Source organism: Coloeus monedula (genome assembly GCF_965178545.1).
Source record: "Coloeus monedula genome assembly, chromosome: 1".
NCBI lineage: Eukaryota > Metazoa > Chordata > Aves > Passeriformes > Corvidae > Coloeus > Coloeus monedula.
In genome coordinates this window covers 9,161,665-9,189,377 of record NC_138781.1, presented here as the reverse complement: position 1 = coordinate 9,189,377, position 27,713 = coordinate 9,161,665, and the positions used below count along the sequence as shown (strand labels likewise).

The window sequence follows — 27,713 nt, the reverse complement described above, 5'->3', positions numbered from 1 at the left end:
TGGCTCTAGAGGGGTCCTTGTACATCTGGAATGCTGGGGATGTGAATGTGATACCAGTTCTCTAGGGAGAGCTGTAAATTTAACATTGGGGGATAAAGTGAATACAGTATCAATAAAAAGATATTGCTGCTATTTTTGTCACCTGTGCACTGACACTTACAGCATTGGCAATAACATGCAGGTCAAAACACCTTCCAAAATGTGATGAAGATCCTGCTCTGTTCTTCAGTTTCACTTCCAGGCAACACAGATCTAATTTTAAAATAAGTAAGTAAGGTCTCTTTCTTTCACTTTGATGTAAGAGCTGTTGATTTGGCAACAAAGGTTACTGGAATTAATTCTGGAGAGGAATGTAAATACCAAAGTGTAGGATAACAGGATAATTATATTGATTGTTACAGTAAGAGTATTTTCTTCTCCTGCATGAAAAAAAAAGTATTTTCTGTGTTAAATACAAAAAGAAAGAGCAAAGGAAAGACTGTTTAAAAAACAATGTAGAAAAAACAGTGGGAAAATTATAGAAAAAGCTGCCTGCCATCAAATATAAGAGCTCTGAGTTCAAGAAGGTGAGTGGAAAATCAAACTAATACATTACAAATAACAGAATTTTAATTCTTTTAACCAAACTCTACAGTATTTTCATAGTGTTAGAAGTTCCTCTGGCACACTTTGTGTTGGTTACTACAGAATATTCTCAGTACAGACAGATTCTGGAAAACCTCCAACTTCAGAGACAATGGCCAGACCCTAAAGAGCATCAGTGCAGCACATGGAAACTGTGGAACAACATGGAACCATGCATGGACAGTGATTATGCTGTGGCAGGAGCCCTACAGGGATGAGGAAAGGGTGATATGTCTTTGCATGAACAATTCACTCTGTCAAGACTTGAACATACAGCTTTAGGCAAAAATATTAGATACCTCAAGTCTGCTACATATAAAGGCATTTTTCTCAGTTCGATCACTTCTGTACTTTCCAAGTGATTGGTGAAAGGAAATCAGTAGGTTATACCTGGGGTTTCTGGCTGATTTTTCCTTGCATCAAAAGTCCAGAAAACTGAGAACTTATCTGGGGATTTTAATGGTGAAAATTCAATACTGCAGCCTCATTACTGTTCTGTTATGGATTCCCTTCATCCGATATCTTGATATTACCACTTAGAGCAGTAAAATGGTTTCAATTTATTAAACTAAGTGTTTAGCTGGAGAAGATCAAAAGTGCATGCTAATGTCACTGTATTGACAACCCTTCATCCTCGCTGTGGAGCTGCCTGTATTTATGTTACCATTCCACGTGAGGTTCTCTAAACGTGGGGGGCTGAAGCCATAGCAAAGGCATTTCTGTCGGATCGCTGCTGCTTAATTAGACAATGTTGCTTTCAATAGTCCTCCCAATAGCTGTACTCTTAAAATACCAGGTTTTTCCAGCGATCTGTGTACATTGTGACTTGTGTGACATGGTCTCCAGCCTGAGTGTTTCTGAAAATTCAGAAAATTCAGTGTATAGATATTCTGAATGATTTTAAAAGTCTCCCTTTCAGTTAGAAAACTGGCAGTATAGAGAGTTTTGGTTCGCCTAGTTTTGAAACGTTTGCATATGTTTTCTAGAAATAAAATATATATGTTGCTAACTAATTGGGTGAGGCTTGATTGACAGACCAAAATATTTTTAATTGCAAATCCTAAATCTAATTTAAATCTCATTTCATCTGTTCTAAAGAAGCTTGACTGATTAAAGGCATTTAATTTCACTGCCATGCAATGGATATGATCTTAGTGCCACCTTTTTTTTAACTGGCTTATCAATGCCAGCAGTGCAAGTGACGCCTGTAGACCTGAAGGGAGACAGAGTTATACAGTCTGAGTACAAAACTTCAGTGTATTACCCACAAATAACAAAGATAAAAGTTAAAGAATGCAACAGATTTGTGCTTGTCTCCTTTAAAAATACACCTTGAAACTAACTAAAAAGAAGTTATCATCATAAAGCATCTGTGTCAACATCTATCAGAAGAACAAACGTGTTAGGGTGATGCTGGTAAGAATGCAACTCTTATTTCTGGATTAACAGGCTTAGATTTACTGTAGGTGATCTGGATTTACTTACCGTCATATAATTTGGGCAGTATGAAGGAAGTTATAGTTAAGATCTCTTTGAGTGAGGTATGCTTTGGAGAAAGGGACAATATGATTGTTGTAGTAGCTGAGATACTTGATAAAAAAGCAGACAAGTTTCTGACACACCAGCCTTTCTTCTGAAGTATGAAGGGCAGGGGAACAGGCACAGGCATTGAAGTGATGGGCCCCTAGGTGGGGACATACTGTCAAGGCATTGAAGGAACTACGCTTTGCTGTTTCCCCTGCACTGATTGTTTTGTGGGTGAGGTTTTAGCCTCTAGTGTTGACAGTCTGTTAGAAGTCATATGAATCTTTCTGGGAAAGAAGGAATGTCTCTTTTTAAGTGCTAGGGGAAAAAAAACTTTCTGTATGTGGAATTCTGTACATGGAATAAAAATGCAAGTTGCAAATTGATCAGATAAACGTACTGGTTCACCTAAATCTTTGCTTGCATTTTCAAGTACTTTGCTTGTCTAGGGAGCTGGGAAAATTCCTATTCCTTGTTGTTTCATCTAAGCCTGTACCTAATTTCTGACAGAGTCAGTACAAGATATGTGAAGGAGACTTTGGAGGTTCTGTAGATTCTATAATTTGGGTATTTTCCTCCTCCTGTGGTAACTAGCTCTGAAACAGTGCTGCAGGGCAGGTGTCTCCTATGGTATATACACGTCTTTTGTTCCCGTTTGATAGAACCTTGAATACCTCTGTATTTACTTGAACAAATACCTTACATTAGTCTCCTACCAGAATCATCCAGGAGTCAGGTATCAGTGAATTCCTCTCAATTATTTATTTAACTGATGTGACTTTCCTGTTTGGTTTTTTTAACGTAGCATTGTGAGGATGACCATAGCCTGCCCATGGCATTTGTTCAGCTCAGTCGTTCATTAAGTTTTGAATTTTGACAGAAAGGCAAGGTCTGAAATACATTCAGTAGCTATGAACTTTGTGGAAATTGGTGGCTGGCTCAAGGAGAGCTCCCAAGTGAATACCCCTACAGAGGGTTTCCTTGATGTATTTGGCTGGGTGATACAGATATTTTGAAACCAGCCACAAGATGCAGGGGAGCACCTGAAAGAGAAAGAACATTTTAGAAGAATGAGAAGAGTAAATAAAGGTAAGAAATGTGGATTCTGGTGTAGGATCTGTGGTGACTTAAGGACAATGGGACAGAACTGCAGGAGAAGGTAGCAGAATACTTGGAGGGAGTTGGTATTTCCATGGAGGTGGGATAGGAACCTTAAGGAGTTAAGGCTTCAGCTTTTTTCTGTTTCTTTAACCGTTCTCATTGTCTGGTGTCAAACCTGTTCCTTGTTTGGTTTTGGATAAGCAGGGCAGCACTACTCAGAGTATTGTGGTGGGAGAATTCAGATGTTTCAATATTTTAGGACTAGTCACAGCCTTCCTGTGCTCCTCAGCATTTTTCAGTGTCCACAGTTGTGCATAGTGAAGCTTTCCATTTATTTCCCCCTAAAAGAAGATAATTAAATTTGTTCCCAGCAAAGTATAGCTATAGATTATTTTGTCCAATGTATACAAATTTCAATTTTTCAGCAGTTAACTTTGTTTTCTCAGATTCTCACATGCTATCAAGAACCTGATTTTTCACAATGTTGTCAGATTTTCCTTAATTACAGGGTATATACTAACCTGTGAAGATGGCCATACCACCTGTCACAGCTCCTTCATAGACCATTATTAAATAATCCAGAGATCCTAAAGGACCTTATATGAAAGCAAGAGCATTGAAATAGAATCAATATGTATATAATTGTAAATGCAGGATGAAAATGGAATTCTTCTTACTGCTATTTTTAAGTTAAATATCAACATTTTCTGTAAGACAAGTATTTATGGTAGCAAGTGAAAAATTTATTGATGGAAATTTTTAAAATAAATAGCAAGGAGGAAATGCTTGCGTGTGACTAAATGTGATCAGAATACTTTTGGCCAATCATTTCTTGAATTTACTCTCTGAAAATCGGTGTTGTCACCACTTACAGTCCAAGGAAAAAGAGAGGCAGCAAGTGTGTGGCAGTCACAATTGAGAGGGACACCCCTCTCTCTCCAGAGCTGCCCAGTTCAGCATTTACTGCCTCTGCTAAAATTATTCTGCACGTGGAGACCTCCTGGAAAAGGATATTGGTAGGAGTTTTCCGACCTGTATCACTGCAGCAGAGATCCAGTGCAGCAGCAGGAGAGGCGAATTTAACCCCTATTCATATAGCTCCTCTCTCACTAAATGAAGATGTTCTTTGAGAAATAGAATACATTTGACACTGTATTTACCATTCATGTCTACTATGAACAGAATTATTTTATAGACAGACACATTGTTCTCTCACATATTAATTTTTTTAAATGCATTTCACTTCTGCTGACAAGCTATTAAAATTCAACATTTAAATGTCACACTATGGCATGTAATTTGCTGTCATGAAAACAACTATGGATTTATTTTCTGGTGAGATTCTCATTAAGTATTGAGCAATATGTCAAAACCAAAAAGTGTCATGATTTCATGAAGGGGGGAAAGGTGAAATCCCCAAATGGTATGGAATATTAAGAATTGCCTCTACTGATAGGAAGAGATTCAATGGCTCTGGCTATTATTTTTTTCAGTTTGGAAAAGGAAATATAACTGTTCTGGTGCATTGGAGTTTTGATATAATTCTAAATAGGTCAGACCAATCAAAATGCAAGAGTTAATTATTGAATCTGAGTTCAGTCAACTCTTGGAGACCATCAGTGATAAACTGAAGATATACAAAGCAGTTGTCTTGCTACTGTTCCGTTTCATCTTTTTTCTTCTTTCTGAGTCTACTTAACATTACAGCAATAATCCTGCATAGCTCTAAAGAGGAGTGTGCTGTTTCAGGCACAGATGCCACTGCAGAGTATAATGCCTTGATCCCCTCTGGATTTTAAAGATGATAGGCACCTTTTGCAAGAAGCAGCACATAAATTTCAGTGACTGACACAAACTTAATTTGGACAATTTTCTTGACTGAATTCCTCCCACACCCGTATAAAATCCATTATATTTATTTAATCGTTGCCCTTATCAGCTGTTCAGGTTTGTTTTGTGCTATCAGACAGGCACTGTATTCCAGCCCTCAGAGGGCAACATATTCATCTCAGCTGAAAAAAAAAGCGTGCCATGATTTTCCAGTGCATTCATACTAAAAGTTGTTGGTAACAGTAATAAAAATTATTTTATGCTTAATACTGTTTGATTTAGTAATATTTTGAAGGTCCGGCTAACAGCTTATTTTTCATTCCCACATTATCCATAGAAATTGCTTTATTCCTTTCATTTTCATAACACTAAAATAGATCTAAAGTGAAACCAAATAGCATATTTGTTATTTCAAAATATTTTCACTGAAAACTATTTTACATTATGTGCAATAACATATTCAATAACAAAGAATGTGATTGTTTTCCTAGATAAATGTTATATTATCCTCCAGGCTTCTGTAAACTTCCCCCCAAGTGATTTTTCTATTTTTTTGCTCTTCCATTTTTCATTTTTACTGAAGTTATAACAGTATGCATAGCTTTGATGTGACTACACAACAGATTTTCATGTAGAAAGTACTGTGAAAGATTTTTAGTAACATTTTTTTACCGTCAGGTTACCCTGTCTTTCACAGCCCTTATAGAAATTCTGTTAAAATGTGTGTGTCTGGTGTCAAGAGCAGCAGATCCAGGCAGGGATGCGCACGCGTTCAAAATGACCTGTCACTGCCAAAGGGAGGTGGTAAAGAACATTGTGCTGCTCCGAAAGAAACCTATCTGTGCTAAAGTCTGTAAAAGTTCCTGTATGGAAAAATTGTGGGGGAAACCATGTTTATAAAATTTTTAAATGCCACTGTGAATTTTATTTTGAACATAGAATAATTTTTAGAAAAATTTTTAGAAATAAAATTAACACTATCACCATGGATATTACAGAACAGCCCCAACATGGATTTTGCTTTTAAAGTCCTTTCATATTCTGTTACAGAAACCATATATCCAACAGAGAACAAAACCTGTCTTGTCTAAGGAGAGATGCCTGCATTATACATGTGCTGGTTTAGATGGGGCACTGAGGGCACTAACTTGGTTACTGCAGGCAAAGAGGCAATCGTGGAGCTCTACAAAGAAGTTATAATTGTTAGTGGAGTTAATGAACAAAGATTCTTCCCAAGGCCTCATTGGTTGATTTTATAACAAAATCCTTTTGCACTTCTAGCAAAGGTTGTGTTCTTTGAGAAGAAACAAGCCCAAGTCTGGTACTGGCAGAATGGAGACAGAGGTATATAAAGGGAAAAGAGAGTCATACCCTGCTTTTAACCAGGAAAGGGAAATATGATGAGAGCTGCAAAGCACCTGATCCCCTTCTCAATTAAACCTCTGTTTAGGTTTAATTGGCAGGCTCACCTGCACAAGATTTGGAAGAGCCAGGTGAGAAGCAGCAGGGGGCTGTATGAAATCTCACTGTGATTGCAGTAGTGCTGCAAGGTTTATGGGATGAGCTGAGAACACTCTAAATGAAGTCTCTGTTCTCCTCCTCCATCTCATCCCTGATTTTCCTTCCCGTTACTGCCACAGAGAAGAGTATATCAATACTTTTATTAACAGGTCACCAGGTTCATCTTTCAACATGCTCAGACACTTCGAGTGAATCCAGGTAGAAATTGTAATGTTAAAATAATTAGTTAAAACTTCCGAGATGTTTTTGTCTTTGTTAGAGAAGTAGTGTGTGCTTTTATGTCTTTGCATCCTGGTTAGCTTCTGAACAAGATAGCTTGGATGGGATTGAATACAAACTTGTCAGTGTAGTGTTCTTCTCCTAAAGACACAGAAAGGCACAGGAATCATGTTGGGGCATAGAGCGGTGATAGGGGATACATATCATAAAGTCACCCCAAGACACTGCGTTAATTAGTCCTGCTAAGATCTACAGTGCTTTGTTTTGTACACATTATAACTTTGCTAGTGCCAACTTAAGTATCTCTTTGTGGTAGTCCATTTGTTGAGTAGATATGCTATTTAGGGTCAATTTTAGACTCTCTTGGCATTAAAAATGCTAAGTCCTTACCTTAAATTTCTATCAGATTTTTCAGGTTATCAGCTGTGTGCTTAGCATGTTTATTTAATTTACTGAAGCTTTGCTTACTTGTAGTGATTTTTATCATATTGATCATTAGGAGTAGAGTGGGTTGTGTATTATCACTTAAATAGATTTCTAAACAAGGCCTACATGTATCGACTTCCTGTTTTAAACTACCTTACAATGTGAAAGGCTTATCCAGTTTGCTGGTTTTTGTTATGAATGGATGATGTATCTTTAAATCAGCTCTTGCCTTTGCCCAGGCCTCTGGCAGCAGGCAGTAGCTGTATTGAGGTGGCCAGCACCCCAAGAGCCACTCTTATTCACAAGTTCTTTAATAATGGCTGATTTGGTCTATTATAAAATGAATTATTTATTAATAGACACAAAATTAACAGACATAAGATTTAAAACAGACTATTAATACACAGGGATAAGACAAAAGGCAATACTAATATTATACACGCAGAGTTAAAGGTACCATTAAATTTACACCTAAGAAATAGCATAACTTAGGATTCAATGTTTCTTACCATCCAATCTTGATGGAGTACACATCAAAAAATTCTCTCTCTCAATTCCCGGGAAAGTGACCTCAAAAGCCCGTGTCTGGACTTAAGGGGAGAAATCTACTCGCACGTTCCAGAGGAGTGTGTAAGAGACTTCTGCCTCTGTGATAAACTGTAGTGCTTTTATACTCTAAAAGCAGGCCTTTTGGTCACCTGTGTTTGTTTATCTCTTCCCACATCTGTTAAGCTAGCAGACTTTGGCACCAGGAGACAATACTCGCTGGGCCTTGCCCGCCTGGGTTATCTCTTCTATCTGCACCGGCCGTCTGTGGTGGGAGAGGGGTGATATGCCCTACCACAGTTTTCTTCTCCTTTCACAGAGGAAATATTTTGAGTTTATTGCTAATTTACCATGGGAATCTAACCTCTTATGATAAAATTTATTCTGTATACAATGAATCCTGACCATTGTCTTCAAATGCACCATATGCATAATTTGTCCAGTACTTCTCCAAGGAATTTTTTTTGTTTAGTGTGATAGGGAGTTTACACACAAGAGTTTTATTTGCATTTTATTTACTAGCAATTTTGTAGGCTTTAAAATTTGTCATCCAGTTCCATATGGACTGTCCAAGTTACAAAAACCTGCCTACCTAAATCTTTGCAGCTGGTTTGGTAGAGAAGCTGGTGCATGATGAAGCCCAGGACTAAATAATGAACAGTTGAATTCAGTGTTTTCCAAGTTAGTGGATCAGTGCTTTGGTTGAAGTACATAATCCTCCTCTTCCATCTCTAGTGAGTAGATAATTTGTGGGATATGCCCAGCCACTGCCCTGGAGGGATGTCTGCTGAGATAAAAGATTTTGCAATCGCCCAGCAGGACTCCCTGGAAAGGCGACTACTTTGAGTCATGGTGAGGAAAAGTAGACCCACAATCCTTTGGGAGACCCTATGCAGATCGTTCTGTAACCCATTGGTCTGTCCCAGACCCTCTGTAACCCATTGGTTCTCTTGCTGATCCCCTGTATCCCTATAAAGGCAAGCTCCCTCGAGCCCCTCGAGGGAGAGCTCGTCCCTGGCCTTCCCTTCGCCGGAGGGGACCCACAATAAAGCTACCTTTGTCTCTCTCTCCGGTCTGGTTTGGCCTAGAGGCAGCCCTGCAGAGCTGAGCTGGAATCACAAGCTGATATCACTAAAGAGCTGACAGCTTCTGCAAGGGCTCCTCTGCCAGCAGCTGAGAGGAAGACACCGGACCCCAGGCAGGCGATTCCTTTCGGGACCATCTCCCTGGACCGGTCATCTCTTCCTGGGTCGCAGCCACGGACCCCATCACCAGCTGTAATAATAACTCAATGTTTAGATGCCCTCTAAACCAACTTTTTTTGCCATTCCAGCTATAAATAATTGGGCTGTCGTTGGGTGCTTCCACATGGATGCCCTTTAAATGGAAAACGAGGGTGAATTAGTCTTGTATCACCCTGTGCACAAGCAGGAATTTTGCCTAGTAGACTTAGGAGAAGTTAAACTGAGAGGAAAATATAAAGATGAGTTTTGGGTTTTTTTAAGAGTGATGCAAAAGAAATTTTGCCAGTGATAATTGTTCTTCTGTCCAGGCCTCCAAGGATTACAGTGTTATTGCTATCTAATTGATCCACGCCTTTGCACTGCCCATGGTGGTTTGGAAGTGCTCACCAGGGAGATACTGTGATTAGAGTCACAGCCCTTTTACTTTTCACAGTGTTTTGCATCCCAAAACACAACCTTTTTGCTCCCATTTACATGACATAGACTAATAGTTGGTTCTGTCTAAATGCTGCAAATGAGCTCCTTGCTACACTAATGTTCTCTAGGAGTCATAGATTATATTCTCAGGCTTAAAGCTGTTTACTGCATCCATCATCAATACCACTAAATGGTATTTCATCTAATCTGCCTTAAGGGACACAAGTGAATTTTGTGGAAGTAGTCTCAGATAAATGATTGTACAATATATATTATTTCTCCGCAGTTATTTATAAATACATTTTAAGGGAAAAAAAGTATTGTGGTAAAAATGATTGGCCTCACAAAAAGAGTAACAAATGAACATTGTCATGGATGCAGTGACACACTTCACTTGTAGGAGAAGTAGCTTAATGTTTATTGATAGATATTTAACAAAGTTTGATAGTAAATGCTATAGTGGTTTAACAACATTCAATGGCAAAGCACACTTGATTATTTACTGCACAGAGGACAGGGTCAGACAAAACTGCCAGGAAGACCCTATCATTGAGTCATGAGGCTTATGAAGGACCCCCTTTTGTTCTAAACTCCTTTCTGAGGGGAGTTTAGGTGTGGCTGGTTCAAGACTTAGTCCCAGGCTTGGTTAATGGTTTATTCTAAAGGATTTTATGTGCACATTAATCCTTTTTATCACCCAGCTAAGACTTCAAAGTCTCAGCACTCTTATTTCCAATTCACTTACTGAGTACCTGATGTGATAAGCATTCTCTCAGTTTCCATGTGTAGCCTTCAGAGGTGTCCCTACTCAAGGGCAAATCCTGGCATGGAGCCCACTGCTGTGCAGAGCTCAGTGGGCCCTGGGCTGTCCCTGTTTGTGGAATAAGATGATTGATTTATAGTAATATTCTCATTCCAGACATATTTCAGCTGGCACATGCTCAACTAGCCCTCAGCTGTCAAGCAAGAGTTTTGGCCTTCAGCTATTTTGGTTTTTTCTGTCTTCCCAGAGTCCAGCTCAAGCCAGATGCAGCCAGCATGACCACCACTGGTGGCTATTACTTAAGCAGGAAAGGAAGGGGAGGGGAAGGACCACAGCACCACAACATCACATTAACTGCAAAACGTCACATTCATTCAATCAGGCACTGCCAGCATGGATGTCATGTTCATATGCTGTCATAATCATGTCTTTAACTGCATGAACACATATATAATTTTACTATTTTACAGTCTTAATTCAGAACTAGACATTTATTTCCATACCTGAAAAGTTATGGGCAATTAAGATGACTGAGACTGAGCAAGACCTTGTTTCTGCAAGGCACAGGATAACTCCAGTCTGAGCAGAGAACATCAACTCCCAGCAGAAACTGCTTGTCATTTTGCAGGAGGGAGCCTCTGTGCCTTAAACTGAATTATAGAAATCTGTGTCAGGGAAAAAAAGCTCTCTTCTCCCATGGGCATGGCAATAAAGTAAATATATCTAAACAAGTTCTTTGAAACATTCCACAGACTTTTCTGCAAGATGATGCATTGTTAGATGAAAGAACTGTTCAATGCCAGTTTTTTTCAAAGAATTACTAGCAGGATCAAATCCAAAACCAAATTGCTTTCAAGATAGCATGATGGATCATTTTTTGGCTTATTTTCTATTTTCAGATTGCGTTCTTTCATTTTTAGTGCCATTCCAAAGAGCAAAATGTGCATATAAAAGGAATGGTGGGATTTGGCTTTCTCTTGAAATGCCAATTAGGGTACCGAAATTCTTTTTAAGAAAGAAAAAGGGAGTAATCTTAGAACGCCAAACCTAGAAAACATTATTCCAAAGGGAATTGACATTATGTGAGATGGGGATAGGGTAAAAACCCAGAATATAAATTATTACCTAGGAGAAATGAGTGTATGTGGTTCTGTTTCCTGCTGACTTGTTAAAATGAGACAAAGTTTTGATGGCTGTGGGATGAAAGAGAGGAAATCCAGAGAAATGTAAGAGTCTGATAGAGATTTAAGCTTTACATTAGTCATTGTTTAAAATTGTTTTTGAAAGTATTTTCCCTGAAACGGATTGTGCAACTGTCATATTTAAGTAACCTGTGCATTTATAGTGTAATGCATTGGGAAGGAAGTTACAATTCCATGAATGTTTGTCTGTTTCCTTAAATTTTGAGCATTGTGGAAAAAAATGTGCCATTTTTTTATCTAACTTGGAATAAATTAAATCAGGAATGTCATTGTAGCAGTATTGAGCCAGAGCAAATTGCAGGACAATGGATTTAGAGTAGAACTAATCAAATACTGGAAATTTTAATCTGTGAGAAATCCTAACATCTGAAAGACATTGTCTTGGGGGATATGGATTGATGCTTGGGGCAAAACTTCGATAATTCCTAAATAAATTGTATATAAGTCATTATTTTAGAACTCCCAGAGGCTTGAGAAGCAGCATCTACTTGGAAGTCCTCAGAGTTTCAGCTCCTGTGGATTGAAGAATTGCCAGGATTTTCTGTCTCTCCGCTGGAGCTCCCAGGACCTCTTGTACAGCTTTTCTTCCTAGGTGAAAGGGTGGGAAAGCAGGTTGCTGTGAGGTATTTTCCAGAATCTTTTCTAAACAGAACCTCTGTCTCTGCAAATTTCCAAGCTAATACAACTTTCAAATCATGCTTTCTTTTGAGTAGTCACTGTTACCTGTTCAAAACCAAGAGCAGTACAATAAAGCTCTGTGCTTTGCTTTTCCAACGTTTTTTCTCAGTACATGGAATTGTCTCATTAGGCATCCTACAGACCTAAAGCTGAAACATCCTCCAGTAGAGCTGAGGAATCACCCCAGGTATGTTATACCTCTGTGATAGAAAATCACTGCTTCAAATGAGATGGAAAGAAGAGATTGTTGATTGTTGGAGTGGAGAGAGAAAGCATTTGGATGAGGGAGCATTAAACTCTAAATTGCATTAATATTGGTTAAACTATTTTGTCTGGCAATTGACCAAAATAGATAACATCCTGTATGGCTTGGGGATGTCATTAGAAAGAATGATCATGCTCTAGTAATGGCCAATGATCATCTGGTGATTGCCCTTGTGATTTTCTGGTAAATTTGATGCAGTGCAGTTAAATTTTCAGTGACCTGAGTGTGGGTCATGTCCCTGGGGTTTATTTGCATAATCTGAGTTACTCTTTCGTGGCAGTATCTGACAGCAGTAATGTTGGTGCTGTGAACCGCTGTGGTTCCTCTCAGCTGTCGATTAACAGGAGGATTGTTATCCTGTGACAATTTTCAGACATCTCCCTGAAATTTAGCACTTTAGCCCTATCTCTGGCAGTATCCAACGTCAGGTTGGATTGGGCTTTGAGCAACCTGGTCTAGTGGAAGGTGTCCCTGCTTACAGCAGGGGGTTGGAACTAGATAATCTTTAAGGTCCTTTGCAGCCCAAAGCATTCTATGATTCTATGATCTTATGGTAGTATTTTTCACCAGTAAAAGACTTCACAAGCCCCACTGAAGCAACAGTGATTCCAGAGTTTTGTGTCAGAATCTAAGATACTTAAAATGAAAAAAATTGAAAAATCAAGCTGTTGTTTTACAGTGATTCTTACTGGTCTGATCAATTTTTCTACTGAGATGGAGAAGATAATCATAACTTTGCAAAAAAGATAAGATATGCTTACTGGAGGATGAAGGAAGCAGTAGCCCCTTTTCTGTCAGTGGTTTAGCTGCTAAGGTAAATAGTGTTAATTTTAGCATGAAGGTGGGACCCCCTTGTGTCAAACACGGTACAAATACATAATGAGAGATTGTTTCTCCCCCACTGACTGAATCTAAGACTACATAACAACTCACGGTAGACATCATAACAGTGATGTTCCAAAAGCCCAGATACTCTGTGGTGCTGTCAGACACACTGAGCAGGTCACCAACACCTGTTCAGTGAACAGCCGTGTCCCTCCTGTTAGTCCCTGTTTGAGATCTCAGTCAGATACTTTGTAAAAAAACCCCAACATTGATGACAATTCTGGTTTTGCAGTTTTGCAAGGTTATGTTCCCAGCTAATAATAGGATGTTCTTTTGATTCCCCAAAGAATAATTGTCATGGAGTTCAAGTTGTCAAAACATATTATTAGGATTGTTGGAGAAAGAATATAAAGCTTTAAATAATCATTAGGTGATGGCAGCAATGATACATATGTAAAGACACCTGTTTAAATGCAGAGGGAGAGGTGATGAAGGCTAAAAGTGAGAGGACACTTTGAGTAAAGGCATTTGCTATTTGCTCCTTTCTAAGGATTCGGGGAATCATCTTAGCACAGAGGGACCTCTGATCTTGTAACTCCTCTCAGCTGTTGCTGTGTGCTAATAGTGACTTCAGTGCAGTGGAGAGCTAGGCTGGATTTCTGACAGAAACTGAGTTACAGAGGGGACGACTGGGATTGGGTCAATATTAAAAAAAAAAAACAAACAGGATAAAACTTCTTACCTTCAAATTGGACTTGGAGAGAAACACTGCTTTTAAATTGTTCAGTGGAAAAAATTAGGATTATGGTGGGTTCAATCACTGTGAGTTTATAATTCCTGTGACTAATGTGGATTGCTTTGTACTGTCAGTGTGCAGCAGAGGTTGGATAGTTTACCTTTTTGCAAACACCCTGGAATCAGCAGATTCTTCAAGTATTGCTACATACTTGAGTCTCAGTCAAATGTTGGTAATTATTACAGCTTCTCTTGTGATTATCAGCAGTTTTCTTCTGTGATCCATTTAGTTTCTGGATGAACTTCTTTGTAGCCATTTTACCAATCAATACTTCAGGGACTGACAAAAAGGGAAGAGAAACTGAACATAATGCCAGTAACCAAGTTTTTTGTATGCAGAGGGTATGAACACTGGGTCTTGCTCCATGATCCATGTGACAGAATCTTCTTTAGTGTTCCTCAGCTCTGATCTTGATGTGAACTGGAGAGTTGGAGGTGAGAAGTTAGTGACAAGCATGCTGAGCTACCACATGCTGCCCAGCATCTCGTTGAAGGAAAAGAAAGCCAAAAAGGCTTTGACCCCAAACTACAAGATACATTCTCAGACCTAACACATTTTTCTGTTCTCTATTATTGGGATCATTTCCTACTGAGGTAGATACAGCCAGAGAAAAGAATGAATGTTTTCAAATAGTTTACACTGCCCTTATTGTTTCTCCTATGCACTGGGGTGACTGCTTAGAGGAAATTGTTGATAAGTTGAGAAACTTTCACTGGTGTCTTGCTGGGACACATAAGTTTCATTTCCCCTGATCTCTGGTTCAAGGCAGTCAGAAAAATAATGCAAAAATACAGGACTATTCAAAGGCACAGAGGGGTGACAACTTCAGGAAAGTAACTGAAGTGAACAAGACTATAGACTAGATTTCATAGTGATAAGTCCTTTTAGTATATGCAGTTTACTGTGTATGTTCTTGGCAATTACGTAAAGGCCATATGATTCACTCTGCAGGATAAGCACTCCTTATCAAGAGAAAATCTGAGCTACTTAGCACAGAAATGTCATTGAGAATCAGGGAAATGGAGAAGTAAACCAGGATCTAACACCATGATTTGGAGCCAGATGGCTCTTCTGAACAGAGTCACACCATGAGCAGAGGATCAACCAGGGTCTGAGGACAGCACCCACTCCCTTGCCACATCTATGGGAAGGAACCTGCAAGATGGGATGAGGAGAAGACAATAAAATTTCCTTTGACATGAGAACTGGGATGGGCCTTTGGGCTGAATGTGTTGGAAAGAAAAAGGAACAGAAGGTTATTTTTTGAGAAATGCTCATTTAACTGGAATTTAAATGAGAGCCTAACACAGGACTGACATCCCGACCAGCCAAATTAAAAGCAATCTGTATGTTAAAGAAGTTGAGAATATAAACAGGGAGGAGGGAGAGATAAGGTATTTCAAACATTTTAACAATTACCCTGAAACTAGATTAGAGTGGAATCCAAAGAGAGATCTTTTATTCTCTGTGGAACAGTATGAGTAATTCTTGTTTTCATTAAAAGTTTTCATTTTTTAATGATGTTACATTTGCATTTCCCCCCCCCCTAAATGATAAGAGCTGATTAACAGTGCAGTGAGTTTTCCTTCTGTCTTTCCAAAGTTTGTTCAAGAAGTTTTGTGGACTTTTCTCTTCAGCCACATTTGGCTGGTTCAAAGACCAGATGCCATGGTCAGATTGAACAACAGGGAGAAGGATAAAGTGCTGAAGGTAATTCTCTGTCCTTATGTTTGTGCCAGCTGATTATATACATCTTCTCTTTGCTGTGGTGTAGCTTAGAAAAGCCTCGGAGCTGTCCCTATTTGTGTTCAGGAGATAACATTTCCTGAAGAGTTGTTAACACAAAAGAGAAATTGTCAGAGTCTCTTAGGTAGTTTTGCATCCAATGAAATGAACTGTCCAGTCTGTGCTTTTATTATGTTTTTAACCCACCATTAATTTACTAAGGTAGGAAATAAGAAGGAACCAAGCAGTTTTAATCTCCTCCTTGCTTTCTTTCCACCTTTTTGACCCAATAGAGACTCTTTGGAGCTTGAGAACAGACTGGATAACCTTGCTTGCAGCATTAGAAAATATATCAGCAAGTTGGAGTGACATTATGTTGTTTACTGTCCCTTTAGAATTTAAGTTCAAGTGAAAAAAATGTTGGAAAAAGACATATGGCTTATGGGGACAGGTTTACTCTCTAGTGAAAAGTAAAGTTATTAAATGAGCAGTGCCTGCCAATTGCAGAAGAGTTGGCAGGGATGTCTTGGCACTGTAGTTTTTACTTATTATTTAAAAGGCCTCATGGAGGGCCTCTGAATATGGCCTTAAAATTCAAGGCAGTGTATGAACATACAGGGTCAAAGCACAAATTATGTGCTGTGTTATGAGCAGGAAGAGATTACAAAATAGAACAGGAATGATACTACAAAAAATCCTCTCAGGAAAAATCAGTAGACACAGTCATGACAAGATCTCACCATAACAGATTAGAAAACCCTTTCCTAAAGATTAAAATTACGTTAAAGGAAAGAATTCTTCGTCTGAAGTCCTTGCCTGAAGTCAAAGCAGAGAAGATACTGTAATATTTCCTGGTAGTTACTATAAAAAGTTGGTTGATTAGCAGAAAAAATAACAAGCAATGGAATTTTTTTTTTATTTTGTTAGGAACAGTTGTCCTAAAAATCTGTAATTATGAATTTTGGCAGTTTTAAGAAATTTAGATTGGTAAAGAAATGAATCACAATTTCAAAATAGAACCTAGCTTTTAGTGCAAAGGAACCCCAACATACACAACAGCAGGTACTTGAGTTAAGAATCTGGCTTATTGTTAATTAGAGTGGGATGTGCGTATTCATCCCAGGGAGCTCTTATTTCTCAAGATTCAAAACATTTTCAGACTGATACCAGCGGCCCTGGGGAGGGCCCCGCGGCCGGAATGGGACACCTGGTGATGGGGGGAGGGGCTGCCGCAGGGGAGGGGTCCGATGCAAAGGCACGCTGCGACGCAGCGGGCGGGGTGAGGGAGGGGCCAGGAGTTCCCGTGAGCGCGGGCAAATTCAAAGAGGAAGGCAATGTGGCGGAGGCAAACACATGGCCGCCGCTGGTGCCATGAAGATTTTTGCCTTTTCTTTTATACCCCTGTTATACCTTTATACAACTTCTGTATTCTCAGTGCGTTTTGCCTACATTCTTGGACTTGTTTGTTCAGCTAAGAGACTAAACATTTTAGAAGCTTCGTAGGTAGGGGTTAGTGTGCCCCAAACCCCAAGGTCCTCCCCAGAACACATTCTGTAAACTAAGATAGAACCATCCAGGGGAAGGTTCCTTGGGGAGGGGGGATCATTCGAGCCTCTCATTGGGGAATCTTTGATAGATATGCTAATTAGTCAGACCTATAGTGTTATACCAGATCTTTTGGGGGTGTGCTGGGTGTGGTGTGCATTTCGGTGCATTTGACCTGGATGTAATGCACCTAAAGATCCTTAAAATAAGTACCAAGGTAAAATCCCTTTTTCCCTTCTAACCGTGTTTGACTCTTGATTTTAAGACAAGGAAAAGGCATCATCGCCATCTTGGCTGCTACCTAGAGCCAACACAGCGGGGTATTGGGGGGTCGGGATGAGGATTAGGGGTTTCTCCAAGGTGGGGTGATCGATTCTGACCTGAGGAGAGGCTAGGGGGGACCCAAAAAGATGAGGAGGCTGGCGGCTCCCCTGCACTGTGTGGTGGTTTGTACTTTTTGGGGTTCCTTGAGGGTCAGGGGTGGGGGGAACACAGGGAGAGGGAAGGAACAAAGAAGCACCGTCACCAAAAGGACCTGGATTCCCGGGCACTGCTGATTCAGTCTCTGAATTTTTAACTGATTGATAAATAGCAACTAAGAAAAGGAAAAACTGTGCAACTGAGGTATCTCCAGTTTTTCTGAGAAGGGTGAGCTTCTCCCCTACCTTATCCCAGAACCCCAGAGATGAACAGAAGCCTTAGACACACCCAGGAAAAATTCAAACAGCCACCGGACAAAACTTTCCAGGTTTCTCTTGTAAAAGGGAATTTTCCCACCTTAAGATAAATCTTAACTTGGGTATATACCTCCTTTTGGGGAAGGGCTAGTTTCCCACCCATCCTTCCCCAGAAACTCTTCCCAACACTGAGAGGAAAAAGTAAAACAAAAGAGTTCAAAAAGGGACCCAAACAAAATAGCACTTACACAACTCTGGTGCTTTGAGAGTCAAAGAAAACTCGCAGTGCTCCCCTGGTGTTTGGCTGGTCCTCCTGGTCTTGAAGTGTGCCAGCCACTGTTGGAAGCAGATCTAAAAACACTTAAAACTCCTCCTTTGGGAGCAGCAGCACCCAAAATGACTCCTTATCGGCCAGAGGCCTAAGGGACGTTTGCAGGGACTCTTTCTGTGAAAGTCCAAGTTTGGGCGACCACTTATGAGGTGGTGGTGTTAGGGTGGAAGGGAGTTCGCTGCCTTTTCCTCTAAAGTGTCTTGGGCAAGAGTTCACTTTGGGTGTGGCCTTACAGCCACTAGCTAGCTTCTCCCTTCTCCCCTGCACAGCTGTTTAAGTGCAGATGTTACACACACACTCAAGCCAGATAGCTCAGTATTACCAGGCACAAAGAGTCAGAGGGCTCTCCTAAGGGCAAATTCTATGGGCGAGGTTTATTCCATCCTCTGCAGAGGGCAGCCGGAGATGAAGAGGCATGGAGTGCCTGTAATCCGATTTACATAGTGTCACAGAGCCAATGATCTGAGGGCACGGAGGCGGTACAATGGCGGGACTAGGGCAGGGAACCAATGAGCAGAGGGAAGGTGTGGAGAAGGGGAGCAGGGCAGGGGTGATGTAGTTTCCTTTACACCAGGGTCTGGGGGTGTGTAAGGTTACCATTCATTCACGAGGCATGGTGGGAGAGGCTTTTCCTTTCCTTTACAGAGGTAAGAAGGATACTTCAAACATCTGAGTTTTTCCACCAGCAGGCCTTTGCTTTTTCAGCGCTCTCTGGCCCATCAGCCATCCCAACTGCTGGCTCAGTGATGCCAACAATACACTAAAGTAACAATTGACTTTTTTGCATCTCTGGATAAGCCAGTGGAGCAAAACCAAACACTCTTTCAAAAAATTAAATGATTTAAAGAGATATATCCTGTATGAAATGCATTGCGTAAGATGTTTGATATTCTTAACATAATGATTCGTTGAAACTACCATGGAAACTTCCTGGAAAGCAGTTTTCAGGCAGGCGGTAGCCACAAGTAAAACCATGTGGAGGCAACTTTGCATAAGAAAGTTGCAACTGGTGTTGCACACAGAATCTTTCAGGATCTACAGGATTGCACTGTACCTTGAGTACTGCTGGTCCAAAGCCAGGCTTGGAGTGTCCTACAGCTGGAATCACCCTGTTGACAGCAGGCAGGAGCAGAGGTGATTAAGGACAACAATCTGAACAGAGCCCTCACACTCTGAAAATGTTGCACTTAGTCTTTTTCTTCGATTTGTTGCAAATACTCAACCCTGTATTTTTTTCCCTTGTATTCATTTGACCTTTTTTTACCCAGGAGGAGCTATTTGCTGATGGTTTTGCACCTTGTGAGATATTTATTATATCATATTTTTATACTAAGAGTTTTCTAGGAAAGAAAGAAGATTTTTAGCACTGAGCATCTGTGTAAAAATAACATGATCATATGGTTTGTAATTTGCTTTGAAAAACACTTGAAAGGATTGCCTTTGTACAGGGGAACCTTCAGCTCTTTTGCAAATCCAGAGCCTTCACTTTCAGTGGAACGAAATATATCAACATTGGAAGAAACCAAGTCCTATTTAAAGCTGAAAGCCTACTAGATGGGACAAAACCCCTGCATTTTTAAAGGGAGAAAGAGGAGGGAAAAAGCCATTCATGAGAAGTATGAAATGTAATTTTGTTTTAAAGCTCACTAAAAGCTATATAGGTCATGAAGACAATCAGTCTTTTATTCTTTGAAATAATTCACATTACAGCCCTATGTATTACCACCCTTATCACAGAAAAGCCTTTAGATTTGTGTTGGCAGATAATTACAAATTGATTTCTGGACCCTCATTTTGACAATGGTTTTGAAAACCTTTTCTCTTTTTTTCTTTTTTTTTTTTTTTTCCTTTTTTCTTTCTTTTAAAAAGCCTTTTATGATTTCTCCTGCATCATAGTGGAGAAGTACTATCATGATGAGCTGGCCAAGTCTACTAACCATTTATAAAAAAGAGCCATAGAGTACAAGACCCAAAATATTCTGGAAATGAATTTGAAATACTGCAGGTAACTGCACTGCACTTAATTTATGTCTATCTTCATCTTTCATACCACTCAAACTTGAAATAATGTTGCAAATAGATGATGATTTAACAAATGGTTAACCTAAAATTTTACGACCTGCAGGTTGCTCCTTTCACTGCACACCAAACCCAGTTTCCTTGTTTTTTTCAGCACTTAATGACTGTTAAAAAGACTTCAGAAACCAAAATGCTTAACTCTTTACTGCTTGTATTTACCCTTAAGGGTCAGTCTGTCTCCAGAGATGCCATGGAGCGATTACCAATGTCATAGACTGGAAGTTTAGTTTTCAGTCTAAGACCCATTCATGGGGTAGCAGCCAAGTTTAGCATGATAATCCCTGCCTTAAGGAGGCTACAGTTTAAAACTCAGCTTGTTACAGCTGAAAAACACATTTAGGTAAAGTTGATAAGTAGGAAGGGAGAAGATGAGTAACAAAAATAACTGGATATCTTGGCATAGATGTGCTGTGTGCACAATCTGCAGTCAGTCAGTGACAGTGAGCGCAGCAATCACTACACACCAGCTGCTTAGCTGTGCTATTTTTAAAGTATCACTGAATGACAGCAGTAGTGGGTTTTTTTAAATTGTTTATTATTCCAGAGATTTAAATAGCGTTGTCTCAGCATTTGGGATACATCTAAAGGATTTACAGCACTAAGAATATCCTAGGCATGCAGGTACGTGAAGTAGCCTGTACGACATCCAGTAAACACTGGCATAGAGTAACTGGAGGCTAAATTGAAATTTTTTAGTTTTGCAGACTTTATTGATTTGGTTTTGAGTTGTTTTTCTTTTGACTCAGACTTATGTATTATTAAAATGTTTGCAGAACATCAAGCATGATACCATTTTTCTTTGGTTTATTTTTATTTCGGGGGAAAAAATAATCTTTCAGATATGTGTGAATGGTGGCCATTAATTTTTGCTAATAACCCACTTGCATGTCTTTAAAGTATATTTTTTTTCCCCTACAACTCCCAGAAGGATGTAATTTGTAAACAGTATTAAGAAAAGCATATGAAGTGCCACTGTCTTCAGTAATCTGTAACTCTCGTGGGAGGATACATTTTGATCATGCTTCTTGTTGAGCTTGAACCTGAATCTGAATACCACAAAATTTAATTTTCTTTTCCCATTATTTACATTTTCCTATGTATCTATAAGTCACTCTATTAACCATTTCACTTTCCTTTTACCTTTCAACATTCTTGTACTTATTTGGGTGAAGAAAAGTTTTCACTTTAAAACAAAATAGAAAACCAAAATTATTTTAAATGACCACTGGAATATATAAAATTATATGAAATAAAAATAATAACCCCCCTTAATTTTTGTATAATTAAAATAACTCAGGAAAGTAGGATCCGAGCAGGTTGATAAGTGGTTTTTATTTCTCAGGGCCAGATCTTTAGCTGAAATAAATTACTAGAGTTCCTTTTATTTCAAAGGGCATTTAACAATCCACACAGCTTGGAATCTGTCTCCTGATTTCCTCCCTTTTCTAAGATTATCTCTCACTTCTGTCTGTGCTCTGTTCTTTCCTGTGTGTGTTTCTGTGTGTGTTTGTATTTGTATGAATGATACTTGCTATAAGCTGTCTTTATTTTTTCTAGACAGGACACCTTAGGATTCTTTTGGAGTATCACTAATTTGTCTCCATGAGGATGCTGCTGTCCTGTTGATGACAAACTGCTGCTGTAAACATGCTTGCAAAAGGCAGGAATTTATGCCTGCATTTAAAGTATTTAAAATCGGGGAAAAAGTAAGAGAATGATTTAGGAATGAGGGAAAATGAATTAGGAATATATTCATTCCTTATCCTTCAAATGAGATCAGGAAAGAGATGTGAGTGACGTGGTGTTTTTGAGTGATTTAAGAATACCATTTGAAGTGAACAGGATTCCTGTTTTCAATTCAGCTGTGTGTCTTCTGCTGTGGACATTTATCAATAGAAGAGGGGTTGCATGTGCTGCCTAACCCTGCTCAAGCCTCCCCATCCCTCAGACAGAGGGAAGGGAGCAGCACAGCTCGGGCTGTGCACAGTCATATTCTTTTGGACCAGTTCCTACACCCTGGTAATGCAAATGCAAAGACTCATTTCTTCCCTGTAAAGCCAATGCTCAGACAATATTGCAGAACAAACCTTTCCTTACACAAAGGTTATTTTCTCTCTGGAGCATTCTCTTTTTTACTGAAAGGCATTGTAGACTAGAAATTCTCTGAGAGTTCATGACACCCTGAGAGCCTTCTTTTCAGAGACAAGCTGTATAATAATAATGTGGTGACAGAAAAATCGAGGAGAGGTGGCTTTCTCTGATAGAGAATTTGCCTTTAATTCTACCCTGAAGAGATTGCAATGGAGCACCAACCTTTGTTCTTAGTGTAGTGCTTCACTGCTACACCAACCATTTGTTAAATGGGAAGTAATTGAGGTTGAAAAAGGATTGAATGAATAAAGCTTTTGGCAGGGAAGGGGAGGAGGCAAAGTATGGGTTAAAGGTTATTCCTTGCAGAAATTTCATAAAATGAGAGGTAATGCAGCTTTTGAGCTAAAATTGTTTGTGCCTCTGGAGGGGGAAGAGAGGGAAGAGAGCAGGCTGAGGGGAGGGAGACTCAACCTGCAGAAGCACAATGGGAATAATAAGCCAGCATCAAATATTCAGCTTTGTGGCATCTTACTGATTATATTACAAATTTCACCCAGAGATGTGCTGCCTAGGCCACCTCTCTCTAGGTTAGCAGAGAGCAAAGGAGGAGGAACTGAGGAGGAGTCAGGAGAGTAACATTAGAACCCCTTAGAAGCTTTTCTCTCCAAGAAATATTTTAGCATTGCTGTAAATTGCATTTGCAGCATCCAGAGGAATGAATGGGCTTTATGTTTCAGTGCTTTCCTGAATTCTGCAGTTCTAGTAATCTGAAAAAAAGTAGATTTTTTTTTTCTTGTTATGAGCTTATATCTGTTTTCAGACTTCCTCTGTCACGGTGACACAGCATTTTTTCTTCTGCCTTTTTCCCCTCCTCAAAATAAAAAGTCTGTTATGAAAGTTAATCTTATGCTGTTTGGGGCCTGGAGACTCTGAAGACAGGCAGAAAGGATTTATATCCTTGACAGAGCCCATGTTGAATAAAATGTCACTATTATGGAAGCATTATTGTATTTCCGTCTACTATGCTTACCATACTGTATTGCAGTTATTTGAAATTTTTTGTTGATTCTTGTCTTTGTGGGTCCAAATGAATAGAAACATATACATTCTTCTTGGTTTTTTTTGTACAGAATTATTTTGCGTTCTTCTTATGCACATTGGATTGTGGAAAACACAAGATTTTTGCTGAAAACCTCCTGATTTTAAGGACAGTTTTTGATTCACAAATGGTATTTTTATACACAGCCTTTACAATTCTGTATAATTAAGCCTGTCGTTTGCTATGCCCTGAAAAGAGTGGCCTTGCATATTTTTTTAATATTTTTTAGATTTTTTTCTCTTTGGATAGAATGATGCTTTCCACTCCCATAAAAATAATGAGACCTAAGTAGGATTTTTTTAGTGAAATTCTTTAGAGATAGATGCTGGCTCAATTCTCATCCACAGTTTTGTCAATAAATCAGAGATACACATATTCTAGCTGCCAGTAAAGAAACTTCCAGATGACTAATAGACTGTTGGAATGGTGAATAGTAATTGAGTTCTACCAGGGAATTTAGAATCATTGCCAATTTGGGCCATTCAAAAAGAAAAAAAAAATAAGGAGAATGGAGGCTGGCAGTTGCAAGGAGGATCTGTTCTGTGGAGAAAGGTGTCAAACCAGGCAAGCAGCTCACTGGGGCTTTGTGGTTGCTGGGGCAGAGAAGGCTAATGTGGATCATGGATACATAGATTAAAACAGTGATTTAGGGAGGGGAAAGTGATTTTTGTCTATATATGTTGTGTTAGGCAACTACTAGAATATCTTTTTCAGTTTTGTGTTCACATTTGTTTAAATCATGTTGACAAATCGAAGAAGGTAAAAAAATAGGCAAGAAAAATAATTTTGAGAGAATGCTTATAGTGAGGAATTTAGAGCTCCATCTGTTCTGCTCTTCTTAAGGAAAGAGAGCCAATTTGTTTGCAGCTCAGAAGGGCCTTAATGTGTTGAAAATATTGGTTACCTCTATAATCTAGTAGAGAAAGACAAGATTTGGCTGAAGTAGGCTGGAAGATGAATCCAGATAAATTCAAATGGGAAAGTAGAAGCAAAAAAATAAACAAAACCAAAAGTAGCCTTAATCATGGAATAATACTTCATGAGAAATGAAAGGCAAGATGCTATTTTTTTTTTTTTTTTTATAAGGCAGTATCATTATTGCCAAACTTGGGAAGTAAATAGTGCAAAGGATTATTCTACATTGAGAGAATATCATCACCAGTAAATTTTGAGATGATATAGACTCTAATTTTGAATCTCACAGTAATAAGTCATAATACCAGACTAGCAGCCACCAGCATTGATAAATATGATACTTTATTGTTTTGTACAAGCAGTGCGGCAACAACCGCTGTGAACAGCTTACTCCCTACAACTGGAGCTTTGCTGGTCTCTGAAGCAGGATATGGCCTTTGAATGTAACCACTTGGGAGAGTTTGGAAAGGTGCTTATTGTCCTGGAAAGGTGCCTGTGTTCTTACAACACAGGAGGCCAGTGCTCCACTGTGAGTCCAACACTGCTGCTCATCCAGGCAAACTGGACAGTAATGGTTACTGCAGCACTTGCCAGATACTGAGCTGGATTACATTGGTGTAATCTGGGCTGCCTGCTTCTTAATGTGCAGGGTTCAGGAGTCCCTATATCACCTCACAGTCAAAGGTCTGAACATGAACCTTTGCACGAGTCCAGACAGCTGGTTATGTGCCCATGTGAAAGTGCTGTGTGAGGGGCTCGAGCAGCCAGAGCCTCTCACTGCTTCCTGCTGCTTCTAGGAAGGCTGAACTCAGAGCAGTGAGTGTCATCATTCACAGCTGAAATAACTTTTAAAATTGGGGTTAACAGAGAGATACAAAAAGTGTTAATTCTGTAAATAATGTGTTACAATTAGAAACCATCATTAATTAAAGACATTCACTTACAGAATGAGGTATTTTCTCTGTGGCACGTCCAGGCATTCTCTTTACTTACATTTTTATTACTTGCAATTACAATTTATTACTTTCCATAAAAATGATATTTTTCAGGCATACTAAGTTAAATGAATGATTCAGTAATTTAAAACTGAGTATTTGTTATCTTTGAGGACTGTGAAATGAATTGCATATTGTTGAATTTAAAATGCCAGTCTTGTGGATAAATCAGTCCCTGGGGGAGCCATGAGCAGCACTGTCACAAAGAGAGAAGGGGAGAGTTTGCAGGGTACAGATATTTACTTCTCTCATATTTATGGCCTGATAGTCAAAGAGGCTGAGCATTTGAAGATTCAACTGAAGTGAATCGAGTTGAAGGTGCTTCCCAAAAATCTAATCTTCATATATATGTTCACAGTTGACTGGAGGGAAAGAAAAGTTAAAGCAGAGAAATATAGGCAGGGAAAAGATTCCAGCATGAGAGGAATCTGAGTTGTATGAAGTTAAATGTAGGCTGCTCTTTCATGTCTTGAGAGATCAGAGAGATTCTCTTTTTGTCTGAGTGGAAAATTTCATGCCGGTTTTGGAAAGAAGTGGTCTGCTGTCCTGGGCCAAAGTCAGTGCTAGGGAGATGATTGGACAGCCCTGTTTTTGTGACTTTTACTCCTTATGCAGGGGGTCTAGATATTCCAGCATCCTTGGGTGTGGCAGGCCCTATATAAATGTAGGACACTGTGTTATTAGCAGCACTACCCCTTCCACTACTCATTTGCAGAGAATGCCCTGCATTCTTGACCACTTTGCTGATGATTTTGGGAGGTGGGTTAAATGGAATTCATGTAGCACATGGAGTAGTTTTGCTGAATTCAGTGGAAACCAGATCAGTTCCTGGGTAATTTCTGCAAATTAATTTTGCCATCATTGCTTTTTTCCTCAAACCCTTGTATTAACCCAGAACATTCCAAATCAGATACTCTGTTGTTTTGCTTCATGTAAAACCCAACAATCATGTATCACGTGGGCATTATGAAGATGTTTTAGCATAATGGTGCACAAGCTATTGATTTCTGGTGATCTAAACACATGTATGCAAGCACACATATACAGTCAACCCCTGTGTGGTTTCTCAGTTCAGAATCCCACATTAAGGATTTTTACATTGACTTTTAAGGAAAAGGGAAAGCTGAGGCTTTTGGCAAGAACTGGGAATGTAGCAAAACTAATAACTGATGGGCCTGAATATGAAAACCAGCTTTGTGTCTCTACCTTTGTCTAGAAGAGGAAGAGAGAAGATTTTTATCATGCATGGATACTGTCATCTTCTTTGTTGAAAAGGGAATAAATATCCTGGGTAAATTATTTAAAAAAAAAAAATTACTTCAGCTTTATCTAAAAAATGTACATTATTCCCTTTTCAAATTAGTCATTTCTGCTACGCATGGCGTCTCCTGCCATTCAATACCTTAATTGAAACTGTAATAATTGATGCCACCTTTACAGATTTATTTCCTGTAGAAATAGTTTACACAGAGTCACAGATTCAGAAGATAAGAAAAGCATTCTGGTCATGGGCTTCTCTCCTCGAGTCGCTGTGATGATAAAAGTGATTTCCTGTTGAACAGGCAGCCCCGGGACTGCAATCACATGTGCACAAAGCTTCTGATTTACAGGGGTGCTTAGCACCCTGAACTCCAGTTTAATTCAGTGGGAGCTTTAGCACCAATAAATTAAAGTCAAGCATGTGTTTGAACATATTTTATATACTGTGTGGCAGGTTCTGATTACTTTCATTGTCAGCTAAACTCAAGACTACGTTTTTTTCCCCTCACTTACTAAGTAGTTTGTGGTGTTTCTCATGCTTGTATAAATTATTAGAAAAAACCCACAGCACCAATTCCCTTTCCCCCAAAGCTCCTGTTCTTCTTATGCTATAGATGTTTTAGCCTCTACTTTAATGCAAACAATTATCACAGGGCACAGAACATTGCTGGCAGTGGTTCAGCAATGTTTATCAAGGATGCATCTGACTTAGCCAAGTGGCACAGGTTTACTGTGTTGTGACCAAGCTCAGAAATTGCTTAGAGACTAATGCCTGTTTGCCACAGCGCAGATCTTGGAGGCACAGAAAATTCTTGAGACATCAGTGTTCATGATAATTAGGTTAAACAGTGTATGTGAGGCAATCAAGTGGTCATATGCATGAGTGAGCTGATATACAGAAGATATTATATTATTAACCACTGGAATATCCATGTCTGAATAAGAAAAATACCAGGACAATTAACAAGCAGGAGCTGCACACCAGAGGTGTCGTTATTACCCAGTACGGTATCAT

At 39.3% G+C, this 27,713-nt stretch overlaps 1 protein-coding gene across 1 annotated transcript in view; it reads left to right on the top strand.

The window, feature by feature from the left end:
- Positions 1-27,713, top strand: part of PTPRN2 (protein tyrosine phosphatase receptor type N2) — a gene marked incomplete at both ends in the record, with an annotated part of 647,832 nt that overhangs the window by 185,183 nt on the left and 434,936 nt on the right. The window lies entirely within an intron of this gene.